This window comes from Chrysemys picta, chromosome 5 (genome assembly GCF_011386835.1).
Source record: "Chrysemys picta bellii isolate R12L10 chromosome 5, ASM1138683v2, whole genome shotgun sequence".
Taxonomy (NCBI): Eukaryota; Metazoa; Chordata; order Testudines; family Emydidae; genus Chrysemys; species Chrysemys picta.
The window spans coordinates 129,659,938-129,673,531 of record NC_088795.1 but is presented as its reverse complement, the minus strand read 5'-3'; positions in this window follow the sequence as shown (position 1 = coordinate 129,673,531).

Genomic DNA, 13,594 nt, shown 5'->3' with positions numbered 1-13,594 from the left:
CCTGAGACACCATAAAGGGCCCTGATTACTAGAAAGTGCAGAGAATCCACCCTCTGAAAATTAAGCTCTTTTAAGGCATTTCAAGTCAGACAACCAAAAAATTCCTAGCCACTTTGAAAAGTTTGGCCTAAATCTTTATCGACACACTTCATTGGAAGCGCAGCCAGCGTCTCTGTTCTGGCAGGATGGCAGAGAAACCCTCTGAAGCACCGGTCTCTCTAACCTACATTGCTAAAGGTTCTGTTAACGGATGGGTCTGACCCTGGGAAGTGCTGAAGTTGAAGGAAGGTAATGTAATGCAGGTGGTGCATAGTACATCACAGGCCCTCAACACCTGAGGCGGAGCTGGAGGGCGGTTCATAGGCAAACTGCAGAGACGTCCTACTGCATTGTTACAGCTGAGTTTGAGAAGAAACTGGCTTCTACAAGCCAGCTCCTAGGCCGTGTCTACGTGTAGAGCACTGCAAAGGAGCAGCTATACCGGTGCAGCCTGTCTGTTGAAGACGCTCTCCCGCCGACATAGCACTGTGCACACAAATGTCAGTGTAACATATGCATCTGACGAAGTGAGTATTCACCCACGAAAGCTTATGCTCCAATACATCTGTTAGTCTTAAAGGTGCCACAGGACTCTCTGTTGAGTGTAACATATGTCACTCAGGCGGGTGGTTTATTCACACCCCTGAGCGACATAAGTTATGCCAACATAGGCTGCAGTGCAGACACAGCTTTAGTCAAACGAGAACCTCCTGATAGTGTTTAAAATCCTACACCGTTTCTCAGAGTTTCCTCCAAGAAGACTCGCTAACTACTCAGATGAATCACCACTAACCAGGCAGGGTATTTTCCCACCATTGCTACCTGGGCTGCCTGCATTCCTCAAGCACAGCTGGTAGTTTCAGGGTGAGGTCAGCGGCACCAGCCCGGTGGCTTCTTGTTAATGCCATAAACAAGCAGATGCTGCACATAGTGCATGGAGACTGCCTGTCAGGACGGCTTTTTTTTTAACATAAACATTAGGCTAAATCCTGCTGGTGCTGAGCACCTGTAGTTCCCACTGACTCGGATGCACGTTGGGACTGAGCACTTCCCAGGATCTGGCCATTTTTGCTGAATGCCAGCTTGACCTGTAGTGGCATCTACAAAATGCCTTGAAAAGTATTGTTTGCAAGTATCACTCAGAAATCGAAACACTTGGGGCCTGATCCTGCCAGGGGCTGGGCATCTCCTGGAGAGTTTCTGCCTCTCACAGGATTGGGCCCTTGAATCATAAAACAAAAAGGGGAACAGCATCCATCAGTGGCATGAGAAATCAATGGGAGTTTTGCCATTGATTTCAAAGGCAGCAGAACTGCCCCTCTCCTTTCTTAAGGGTGTAGATACAAAACTTTTTATGTGAGCAGAGATTGTAGGTTCCCAAGTCTGATCTGGCACCATTTAGGACAGGCCCAATCCGGTCTAGTTTCTCCTCTCTGCAGCACTTCTCCTCACAAAGTGTTACCTAGAGAAGAAAGCTCAGAATCAATCTCCCTTCTGCAGGAGTCTCACTATTTGTCTTCCATTTGAAGAACTCCATCTTCTTGCAGCCTTTATGGTGAGGAATTGGAAGCCACTGGAGGTGATGGAGTACAGGAATGATAGGCTCCATCTGTGATTTCACACACTCCCCCTTTACCTGGCCCTTATAATTATTTTAGCAATAACATCCAGTAGAACATCACTGTCACATTTCACTCCGCTGCACGCTTCCTAATCCCCATGTGAACCCTTTCCACTTCCCAACCACGTTCAACAACAGATGCTGACATGAGGTCTCATACTATTAAGCTTTCATTATACGTATGCTACCTTATGTTCAGCTAGTGCCTTATGAAGAGTTATTATACTAAACTATCGTTGGGTTTGATCCCAGCCGCATTGAAGCCAATGGGAGCCAGCGGATTTTAGATCAGGCCCTGAATGAACAAAGCATTTTGTGATACATTGTCCTTCCTTTTGTATTGCACGTGTACACTTTAACAGTAGTTTGCAACACTAAGTCATGTGAAGTTGGTCTCCCCACTAACAGTGTGACTTAATGAGTTTTTAACAATTAAGTGTGCTCTCTCTCTCTTGCGCGCACGTGCATGCTCTCACAAAATTTGCTGCGTAGGGATACACACACAAAAAAACCCACCTAGCTAAAGAGCGGGGCACAAGAAGATGCTATTACCCACTGCATGCAGTTCTGACAACCGTCACTTGAAACCCAAAGAAATTGCAAAAAATATTTTGAGGAACAAAGCTCTCTGTCACAACGCAACAAGGATCTGGGTCCTTGAACACTAGATGCTCCCCACATTAAAGACCATTTATTGCTTCATTCAGAATATTCTCTTCCATTTCATCTCTATTGAGAAATTCACACCTAACTATTCATGGTTGCAGCTCCGTAGGTCAAATGGACTGGTTCATGGGACCTTAAAATATAGGGCCCAATCCTGCCTTCAAATACACGGCCCAAGTCCTTACTTAAGCAAAACTCTTATTCGTTTCAATTGGAATTTTGCCTAAGGACTTCAGGGTCAGTCCCATACACTGTGTGTTTGCCATCCAAAGACACCACGCAATAACCTACTGAACTAGCTATGTTCTCCAGCCAAGAAAGTTACATAACTGATCCATTTTTTCAAGTGGGGTTACAGTGTATGAAGAGCCGTTCTCCTTTCCTTCAAACACGGGGTTTGGTTGATACCGTTGTGCCGAGTGTCTCCTGGGTTTAGAATTCACTTGACTTTCTCAAATCCTCCATTTTGTTCTGCTGCAATCACAAAGGAACCACAATCTAACCACAAACATCTACCACGCGTGCCTGGGGGTTTTGTGACAGTTAATGGCTGCATCGGTGCAACAGGTGAGTCTTTTATACAGATAGGGACCAAATCTAAACAATAACAAATACAAATATTTTTTTTCCGCTACAGTACAGAAATACTTACCTTTGAAGGACTTGCACCGGGAAGGGCTTTTCGGGGTAAGCTGGTAACCAGTTATGCCTTGCTGGCTATTACCTACAATATCAGTGTGTGCTGCACACCTGTCTTTATACTTTAATGTGGTAAACACTATGTAGGACACACTGCACAGCAGCTGCTGCTACATCTGAATCTGCCACTTTTTGCATTCTTAGAAACTGTCTCTTCTATTATGTTGGTTTGGTGCAAGTGAGCTGTCTCCAAAATGTGTTTAAAGGCAGCTGATGAAAGGATTTTGATTTGCTAAGCTCTATAAGAAAACAATAATAATCATGTCACTTTATCTACTGCCCAGCCCTGCCCCTGTGACTGCCAGCCAGAGCCATTTTATTTTTGAGGCTATATAAAATTACATTAGCAAAACTACATTAAAATAACATTATTGAGGTTTCAAAGTCAGGCTCTAAAACAGGGGTCGGCAACGTTTGGCACGCGGCTCGCCAGGGTAAGCACCCTGGCGGGCCGGGCCAGTTTATTTACCTGCTGGCGCGGCAGGTTCGGCCGATCGCGGCCCCACTGGCCGCAGTTCGCCGTCCCGGGCCAATGGGGGCGGCGGGAAGCCGCGGCCAGCACATCCCTCGCCCGCGCCACTTCCCACCGCCCCCATTGGCCTGGGACGGCGAGCCGCAGCGAGTGAGGGCCGCAATCAGCAGGTAAATAAACTGGCCCGACCCGCTAGGGTGCTTACCCTGGTGAGCCGCGTGCCAAACGTTGCCGACCCCTGCTCTAAAAGTTAGGAAATGCCCGAATTAAGATTAGCTGTCCAACCGTAATTCTCTCCCCTTGATACAGTCATTAATTACATGATCACAATGGTTTTTCATAAGACCCCTGCCACATTCAGTGAATGGGTCATTTCTTTTTCTCTCCTCATTCAGTGTGAGGTCCAGGGCTAATTGACTGCATACCATCCAAAGGCTGCTCTGAATGCAGAATTATTCATTTGCTCCTAGGCATTTTGTTGGTGCTCTCATCATAGTACCTTAATGCTTCACAAAGACAGTGATTTTTTCTGCACCACACCCCTGGGAGAAGAGAGAGTGTTATTAGCCCCATTTTACAGTGGGAAAACTGGGCAGGGAGCGAGTAAGGCTAAAATTGTCAAATCCTCCACTAATTTTGGGTGCCCAATTTGAGATAACCTAAGACCTGATTTTCCAGCGTATGTAGCAATTTAATAGTACGGTACATGTTCAAAGCACAGCTCCAGTTGACTTCACATGCAGACACGAGCACTCAGTGCGTCTGCAAATCAGATCTCCGGTGTCTCAAAGCAGGCAGCCAGAAGAACACACAATTAGTTGCCAGCAGTGAACATTTTGTTTGAAGAGACTTGCCCAGCATCACATAGGCACTCTATGGCAGAGGCAGGGATAGAATCCAGTTTTCCAGGGCATCATTCAACTTCATTAATCATGAGACTGCCTTTTCACCTCCTGCAGTGTCCTGCCTCATTCACTTCACACCTCCCACCTTCTGCAATACTCACAAATGAGGCAGGTCCTACAGACAACAGCCGCCTTCACTACACAACTCTGGTTCATCCCCAAGTCAGGTCCATCCTGTGCATTGAATGAACCAGCATGGAGGTACTGTGGAAAAGCTAGTATGTGCCCATATACTTGAAGTCTAAAAATATGAGACTATAAACGCAAATACACAAGGGGGCTGAATTAAGGTTGCAAAGCAACTCTACATCTGGTATTTCTTAATTTTTGAGTATTTGACTCAGCAACTTGAATATATTTATTTAACATAATTTTTGGTATGTAAAATCCTTGGTTTTATTTTCAAAGGAAACAAGTTCTATAATCTGTAACTACCAGTCTCCCCATCATCAAGAGGGTTTGGTCTATGGACCGTCTGCATTTCCGGTCAGACTTCTAGCACTAGAGCTACAAGATGCACACTATTAACCTCCTTTCACGGCTGGTGGAATTCGCCCAACTGCTATAGACATTTTCAGTTTCTTTTCTTGTAATCAGCTCTCCAAAGCAGCAGCCACAATAACAACTACATGCTGCCTCAAAGGTCAAAGATGCTCTTTTCCCAGCCTGAACTGGAGAATGGGTGTCTGATCACAACGTCAAACGGAAAAAACGCCTCTCATGTAACTATGGCCTGAGATCTGTCAACGTTCAAGGAAATGGAAACCAATAACAGCCAAGAAAATGAACTATGCCGAAAATCAGTGTCCTTTAGGTCTTGGGGACGGTTGCTGAGCAACACAAGACATCCCAGAATTTCATCCTCTCCCTCTGCGTAATGAGCAAGGTGCAGAAAGCCAAAGACTTGCACATAACAGTAGGTGCTCTGCTCCTATTTTGGAGGATGGAAACCAGTTATTAAGAGAAGAAAAACCACAAGATTTACAAAACTATCAGTAAGGTCATGGGACTTTCTTGGTGAATTTCACACAACACAAGTCATCGGTCCTGGATAATATAGCTTTTGCAAAGAGCTTGCCAGCATAGGATCCTATCGTTGGATGCATGGGTGAAACCAACACATATAACATCTTGGCTCAACTCAGCAAGATTGCCGTTGTTCATCCGCACTGCCTTTGAGGACATGCAATACTGAGAGAAGCTGACCAGCTTCATTTCCTTTGTGTTTTTTCAGTATGGTTTCTCGTGACTTTTAAACCATGGCAATGTTTCCTTTTAGAACAGTAACTAGTACTGGAAACTTAGGACGGCTTGTGTGGACATCTATCCAAATGGAGGAACCAAAAATGAGAACAAATGCAGCAGATTCTGCACCAGTATAATCATTTGAGATACTCTGGATACATACCAGTGTAATTGTAATCAGAATTTGACCAAATGACTTCTGCTTTCTAAAGCCTATGGAAATACTACATCATTTTTAGTTGATAAGTGTGGCTATAACCTGATCTTTCACCCAGATGGCTTCTCTGGTTGAGATGATCCACTGAGCTTGGGCAACAGGGCGATCGCTGAGCACGCTGTAGACCTGAATCCTGGCAGTCGCTGAAATGGATTACCCGAGTCTGCCTGAGAGTGTGTTGATCCCTTAGCCCTGTGCATGTTCTTGGTTCACTGCTCTGGGTGTCTGCATGGCACTAATCAGCGAGGATGGAGCTTTGAGTGAGGTCTGAGACCCCAGTAAGGAGAATACGGCTTGGGATGGTGCGGAGGACACTCTCTGTGGATGGGTGTGACTGGGCTGATAACTGTGCTGGGTGGATTTCTCTCCCTCAGGCTTCTGCAGAGCCCAGGGCCAGAGGAGCAAAATGAGTGAGGCTCCGCAACGGCGGCAGCCCCCTAACCCTGGGAGCCTGAGTGGAGCTGGAGTGTGTGATCTCAGACCACAGCCTGTCCGACAGCGGTGTCTCCTGGATGCGCCAGCACAGGGACTCTGCCCCCCAGTTCATCTTGTACATTTCCTCCCTGTCCTGGGCAGCACCAATGGGGAATGGAAAATCATCCACACACTTAGAGGTGAGGAAAGAATCCAGCAACTACAGACTGACCATGACGTCCCTCCAGGAGCAGGACCAGCGCAATTATTACTTCATCATCAACTGCAACCGGATGCTGCACTTCAGCTCCAGCCTCCAACTCCACCTGCCAGGTCAGCACCAACTTCACCCCATCTCAGCCCCCTCTGCCTGGGCTGGAGCCCCAACATCCCATGCCAACTCAGCACCATGTCCATCACCCTGCAGACCCAGTCCCCAATGCCTGTGTGCCCAAGAGGAGGGGTGTGCGGATGGATGGTGGGGTCCTTGTCTCTCACTGGCTCTCTTCCCCTGAATGACTCAGCCCAGCCAACTCCTGGCATCTGCCTCACCCTCCATCTCTGAATCCCCTCCACTTCCATTCACTGTCTGTATTGCCAGGCTCTTGGCGTCCCTGCAGAGTGAGTGAGTGAGGTTCTCAGGTTCTTGGTGCTCCTTTTTAAATTTTCCCCTTCAAAGACTGAAGAGGTCAGCGATGCCTGGTCACTTCCCTCTCCTCCCTCTACATTCCCAGTAGGAGTTCAGGGACTTTGCTGCTCTTTGGATCCTTGTGGGGGTCCCAGCTGGGAGAAGCCATGGAGAAGGGAGGGGGGGAGAACTGTCCATGTGGGCTCTCTGTACCTCAGCCCTATTTTACGAATGTGGGGCTAATAACACTTCCCCAGGGCTGAGGATAAATTTACTAATGTTTGTTAGACTCAGGTACTGTAGTGATGAGCAACACAGAAAATTTCATTATCCCTTATTCTGTCCAGAGTTTGATGGCATGCAGTAAATAAGGTCTGAGGCCACACACTGAATGAGGAGGTTAAAAAGATATATTGGACAGTTCCTTGTTCCCTGAACATTGTCCATCCTTTGCACTGATTGAGACAGGGGTCCTGTGGAAAAAATAATTCATGATCATGTAATTAAAGACCATTGTAACATACACGCACAAGGGGGCCAGATCAAGATTCCAGGGTCAACCTTATCTGTTAGATGTAAATTAAACTTATTGAAATTATTTGCATTAAACACTTTTTTGTCAAAAAAGCAGATGTTTAAAACAATGTTTCATGGAAAACTGTTGCCATTATCTACATTTTCCATTTTATGCAAAAAAAATACAATTTTTAGATCAAATTTTTTATTGAAATCATTATCAACTTTTTTTGTTTACTGACAACACAGTGTTTGGTAAATGAAATATTTTGCAGTGAAAGGATTCATACATGATTTAATTGATAAAGACCTAAAGGATAGGTATAGAATTAATGCCGGTTACATGATTTTACTGAAAATAGGTCTTGTCATACAAACCTGATTTCATTCTTTGATGAGAATACAAGTTTGGCTGATAAAGGTGACTTCACAGACGTAATATACTTAGACTTTTGTAAGGCACTTAGTACCGCTCGACATTCTGATTAAAATGCTAGCACTGTGCAATATTAAATGAACACGTTAAATAAGAACTGACTAAATGACAGATCTCAAAAAGTAGTCATCGGTGGGGAATCATCATTGAAGCAGGCCTTTCACTAGGGATTGGTCCTAGGCCCAAAACTATTCAACTTATCCATAAATGACATTCAAGTAAATATAAAATCACTGCTGATAAAATTTGCAGATAACACAAAGATTAGTGGAGTTGTAAATAATGATGAGGACAGGGCAACTATACAGAGGTGATCTGGATCACTTGGTAAACTGGGCACATTCAAACAAAATGCAATTTAATATATCTAGGAACAAGAAATGCCGGGGGACGGTATCCTGGAAAGGATTCAGGAGTCAAAGTAGACAAGCAACTCAACATGAGCTCCGAGTGCGACGCTGTAGCGAACAGGGTCACTGTGAGCACAGAAAGAAGTAGTTTCCTTAAACTACTGAATAAATATAACATTATATAAAACAAGTGTTTGATCCTGCAAATATTACTCACATAAGTAATTGTTCTTCTCATTGACTTAATTGGAACTGCTCACGTGAGTGAGGATTATTTGCATGCATAAGATTTGCTGCAAAATCAGGGCCCAAAGCAAAAGTAACTGGTTGATCCAAACCTAACCCAAGTAAGAATTCAAGTCAAAGATGATGAGTGTCTGAGATAATATCAGCAGTGTGCTATTGCAGTTTCTTATTTCCCGAGCAATGAATCTCTCTAATTTCTTTAACTGATTTTTTTTTCTTTTTAATTCAGAAATCCAGGAGAAGATTCAAATCTAAGAAGCTGAAAACTTCGTTTTTCAACCAAATTGTAGTTCAAAAACTTCTTGCGCAATTTGTTGAACAATAAATCATATTTCATGCCATAAAAGTACTTTAATTAATGCATAGGCAATAGCAACAGTAAACCTGCAGTAGATGTATAAAACAGCTAACTATGTAATAGATAGTTTTATTGCATGTGCATTAAAACTGATGTCTTCATTACATGTATTTTTTTTTAATTAAAAACCCAAATTTTGGAATGCGTTATTTGTAGGGAAAGAGAAACCATGGAAGAAATGGAGAATACACACACACACAAATGCACCCATCTAGATTCAAAAACAGCTAAATGGATTTAATTCAAACTTTCCCAGAATTCATTTTTGGGCTCAGACCAAAAACTGGGAAGTTCCCAGCCAGAAAGAATATTTTTGAGAAAATTCTAAGCATTTGAAAAGCAAGTGAAAGTACCTTTTTATATATTTTTTGCAATCTTAGGAGTTTCAGCCTTTGCATTTGTGTCAGTGAATAATGTTTATATCTGAGCTACTGATGATGATTAAGGCTCTGACCCTATAAACCCTCACTCATGCAAATAATTCAGCTGACTTGAATGATAACTGATCTTCAGAAGTTTGTGGGACAATGCACCTGATTCAGGTCTCCTCACAAAACATTTCAGGATTGGACCCAAGGACCAGCACTAGCAACTTTAGGGTTTATTTTCCACCACTGCTGGCTTTTCAGTGATCACTGACTATGATTGGAAGGTTCTTCTTTTAGCCTGGCCTGCCTGTAGATTCCTTTGTTAAAGAGAAAGTGGCACTAAACGTTGCATTGAAAATATTGGTCCTGATTCTGTGTGGTGCAGAGAGCCTGCTGCAAGGTGTGGACCACCCACTGAGGTCAGTGGCAGCTGCAGGTATCCAGAAGGGGCCGAGGCCTGTAAAGCCTTACTCACATGACTTCTCCCGTTGACTTCAATGAGCAAACTGATACCAATAACTAGTGTCAGGCTCAGACCCTGGGTAAAGCAGCTGGAGCAGTGAAAAGCTGTTCTAAAAGCTCTAGCTCCAGCCAGAGGAGAATTCCCCTAGTGCAGGAAGTGAGGAGCTCCTTGCAGGCCCCAGCATAGGGGGCATGGTGGGGTGGGGCTGGGAGCAGAGGAAGTGCTATTTCCAAGGTTACGAAAGCAGTGAGTACCCTTCACTCCCACTGAGGCCAGGGGCCCCTTTATCTCTGTTAGCAATAAGGATAGTGTTAGCATTCAGACAGCTCACCCAGCTATCTGAGGGTTACCCAACGTGTGTGTACAAACAGGTACTTGAATGTCTACATGGCCCAAGCTGCCCCCCCCAGGGAGACTTAGCTTTGTAAAATCGGGTCTGCAAGCAAACAGATCAGGCAAGTGTTATTACAAAGAGCAAGACAGCAGGTGTCTGTTCTGTTTTAAATGGGTGATCTTAGTGATCTTATCGGGGAAACAAACATAAACGAACAGCTCCCTCTCATGTCATTCTTTTTGTGTCACAAGTTCACTCACTGCTAGGCAGCACCTCCTCCTGGCTGCTCTAGGGATTAGCTCCACTCAGGTCTGATGCCCCCTGCTGCAGTTTCTCACCCCATGGACTTGCACTGTCTCTGGAGTCAGATTACTCCCGCTTCATCACTAGGGCGACTCCCTCCTCATGATTCAGCCCTCTAGCTAGGTCACTACATAGCCCGCCCCTGCCGGTGTATCAAAGTCCCACTGGACAATCTGTCTCAGGCAGACTCCCATTCCACTGCCCAACCTGTGCCACTTCCCCGGTGACCAGTAAGGGAACTCAGGCCCACCCACTACTCTGGGTTCTAGCCCAGGGACCTTACAACCAGCCACCAAGGTCTGCACTGAGCCAAACCTTGCTGCTGATACCCTAGGCTACTTCCCACTTTGCCTCTATCTTCTCCACCCTCCTCTGGGTACTCCCTTCCTTCAAGGCCAGGATACCAGGGCTTCTATTCTGCCCCTGGTTTCCACCTGTCCCCCACTCAGCCCAGCAAGTGACTGCAGACCTTCACATACTGCCATCTCCTGCACATCACTTCCTGGTTATCTATCGGCCCAGCCTGCACCTGCCCGTCTGGGCGTCATCATCAGTTGGAGCTTATCAGCCCTGACTCTCCTCCAGGGGCAGCCTGCTACGGGGTTCGTTAACTGGCCCTTTTGACTTCCTCAGGCCTTGTGTGAGGTAACCCCCCAATCACGCTTTGACTAGGGACAGGGTTTGTACCAGTTACAGCCCAATGTGATTCTGAAAGAAGTGACCAGAGATGACAAGGCAAGACACAAAGTATTTCAGAAAATAAGGATAAAAACACGAAAAGCATCTGCAGAGCTCTCTGCGCTGACAGGCAGGGTGTGCAGCATTCAGAAAGTACCATTTAAAGGGTACACTGCTCCTAGGCCGTATCTTCCTAGAACTTTGTACAGCACCGAGCACAATGGGCCCCCACTCTTGACTGCAGCCTCTGCGCACGACTGTAACATCATCATAATAATATCTATTCTCAAGTATTTGCATTGAGAGAGAGAAAGCATCTGTGATCAAACACCTACTAGAGCAGATCTCTGAACTACTCTCTGTGCTACCGCTGGCCCGAGAAAAGAATATTGAGCCTTTATTTCACTAACAACTGTTCAGAGCACTTTGCAAATGTCAATGACTCCTCAGAGCATCCTGAGCGAGGGGCAAATCAATATCATTCGCTCCATTTTATAAATAGGGAAAATAACGCAGAGTTTAAAAAATGTGTCCAAGGCCACAGAGAACATTTGTCAACACAAGATTTCGGACTCAGATGCCTAGTTCCCAGAACTCTTACTGTTAAGAAGTTCTATATGTTTCGTGGCATACAGCTCTGTATTCATCTGAGCTCAACCCTGTAAATATGTACTACTAGGGGTAGTGCTTGCTACTGTGGTTTCTCTGACTTCACCTCCTGAAAGGTGTTGAGCATCCTCGGTTCCCATTGACTTTGACACCCGTAGTATGGCCCGTAGTCAGAGTTTACAGGATTGGGCCCGATTATTGTGACTCCATTCCCTAACAACGATAAAGGGTCTTGATCCGGCAAGATGCTGAGTGCCCCTGGTTTCAATGAGAGTTGAGGCCGCTCATCACCTTCCAGGAGGTGGTCAGTACAGGATCACACCCTTTGTGCCAAACAGTGCATTGTCATCGTGCCAGAGCTTGACAGGGGCTGAGCACCTGCAGGTTCCATTGGGCCAAGTCTAGAGTTCCTGTCTGAAGCAAGCCTCCACTGATTGCCAAGGAAATTTACCTCCGTGCTGACTGAAGGGAAGCTGAGTTGTTACCTCAGGGTTTGACTTATTGACCTTTGTGAGAGTTTCAGGTGCTCAGCACCTCTGTTGGCCCAATACTATGAAGTCATGATTCCCCTCAGCTCTCAGTCACTTCCACAGGAGCTGAGTGCACTCAACAGTTCCCTTCAGGATCAGGCCATACTAGAGGTATATTACTTCTGAAAAGTTGCTACACTTGTCAATCACTCCCATAAAAACACGTCCTCCCTCATTCCTCTGGGTAGGGAAAGTCTGTAGAGTAGGGATATTAAATGATATTTCATTGAAGTCTTCATCGAGCAACTGCCTTGATGTCAGAAGATTACTGGTCAGTTTTAAAATGAAGCAGATTTATTAAATGAAAAGGGCAAACACAAGCAGGGACACTTGGTATTTTCCTTTTAGGGAACATTGTAGTTCGTACTGCTTCATCCTTTATTCTATGCAGGTTTTTACATTGTGCCTATCACCATGGTAACTGAATATTGAAGCAACCATTTCATAGCATCATAGAATCATAGAAGATTAGGGTTGGAAGAGACCTCAGGAGGTCATCTAGTCCAATCCCCTGCTCAAAGCAGGACCAACACCCACTAAATCATCCTAGCCAGGGCTTTGTCAAGCTGGGCCTTAAAAATCCCTAACGATGGAGATTCCACCACCTCCCTAGGTAACCTATTCCAGTGCTTCACCATCCTCCTAGTGAAATAGTGTTTCCTAATATCCAACCTAGACCTCCCCCACTGCAACTTGAGACCATTGCTCCTTGTTCTGTCATCTGCCACCACAGAGAACAGACTAGCTCCATCCTCTTTGGAACTTGGCACAGCCTCACGTTTATAGATTTCAATCACTGGAACATCGACTAGTCCAGAATGCAGTTATTTAAGGGCTGAATTGCTGTGCATTTATTTCTCTACCATCTTCCAAACTGATGCTGATCTATTGTAGTAACAAGGGGCACTATGTTAACAAACTTGCCTGAATAATATATTGTTGCTTTGTTGCCATTTTTAGAAAAAGGGTTTTCGTCTCCATTCAGTATAATGGTTGCAGTGCTGACTGAGGGGGACAACAAAACTCCAGAATCCTACATCTAGTTTGGAGACACTCATGTATGTATTTTAATAGAAATTATGAATATTTGAGTACTGATTACACATATCACCATTACTTTTTATCAATGCAGCACATTTTCTTTGAATATTGCAAACATCTGCTAAAGCAAGGCAGACTTTGGCAGCAAGTTTCACCTTCTTTCTCATAGACTCTTCCTGGAAAACACACAAATAAGGAAACCACACACACACAGGACGTTTGATGAAAATAGCCTTGTGCCCAGATATTTTCAGTTTCTTTTCTCATACCCAGCTCAAAGTAGCAACCTCAAGAACAAGCACATTGAAAGTCCGAGGCGCCATGTTTCCAGTATGAACAGGAAAAGGGTACTTGCTCACATAGTCTAATGGAACAACAGCTGTCATGGGACTCTGCTAGGAGTACTATACATATAGTAAATATCAAAATAAGACTGATGGCTAAGAGTGACGACAT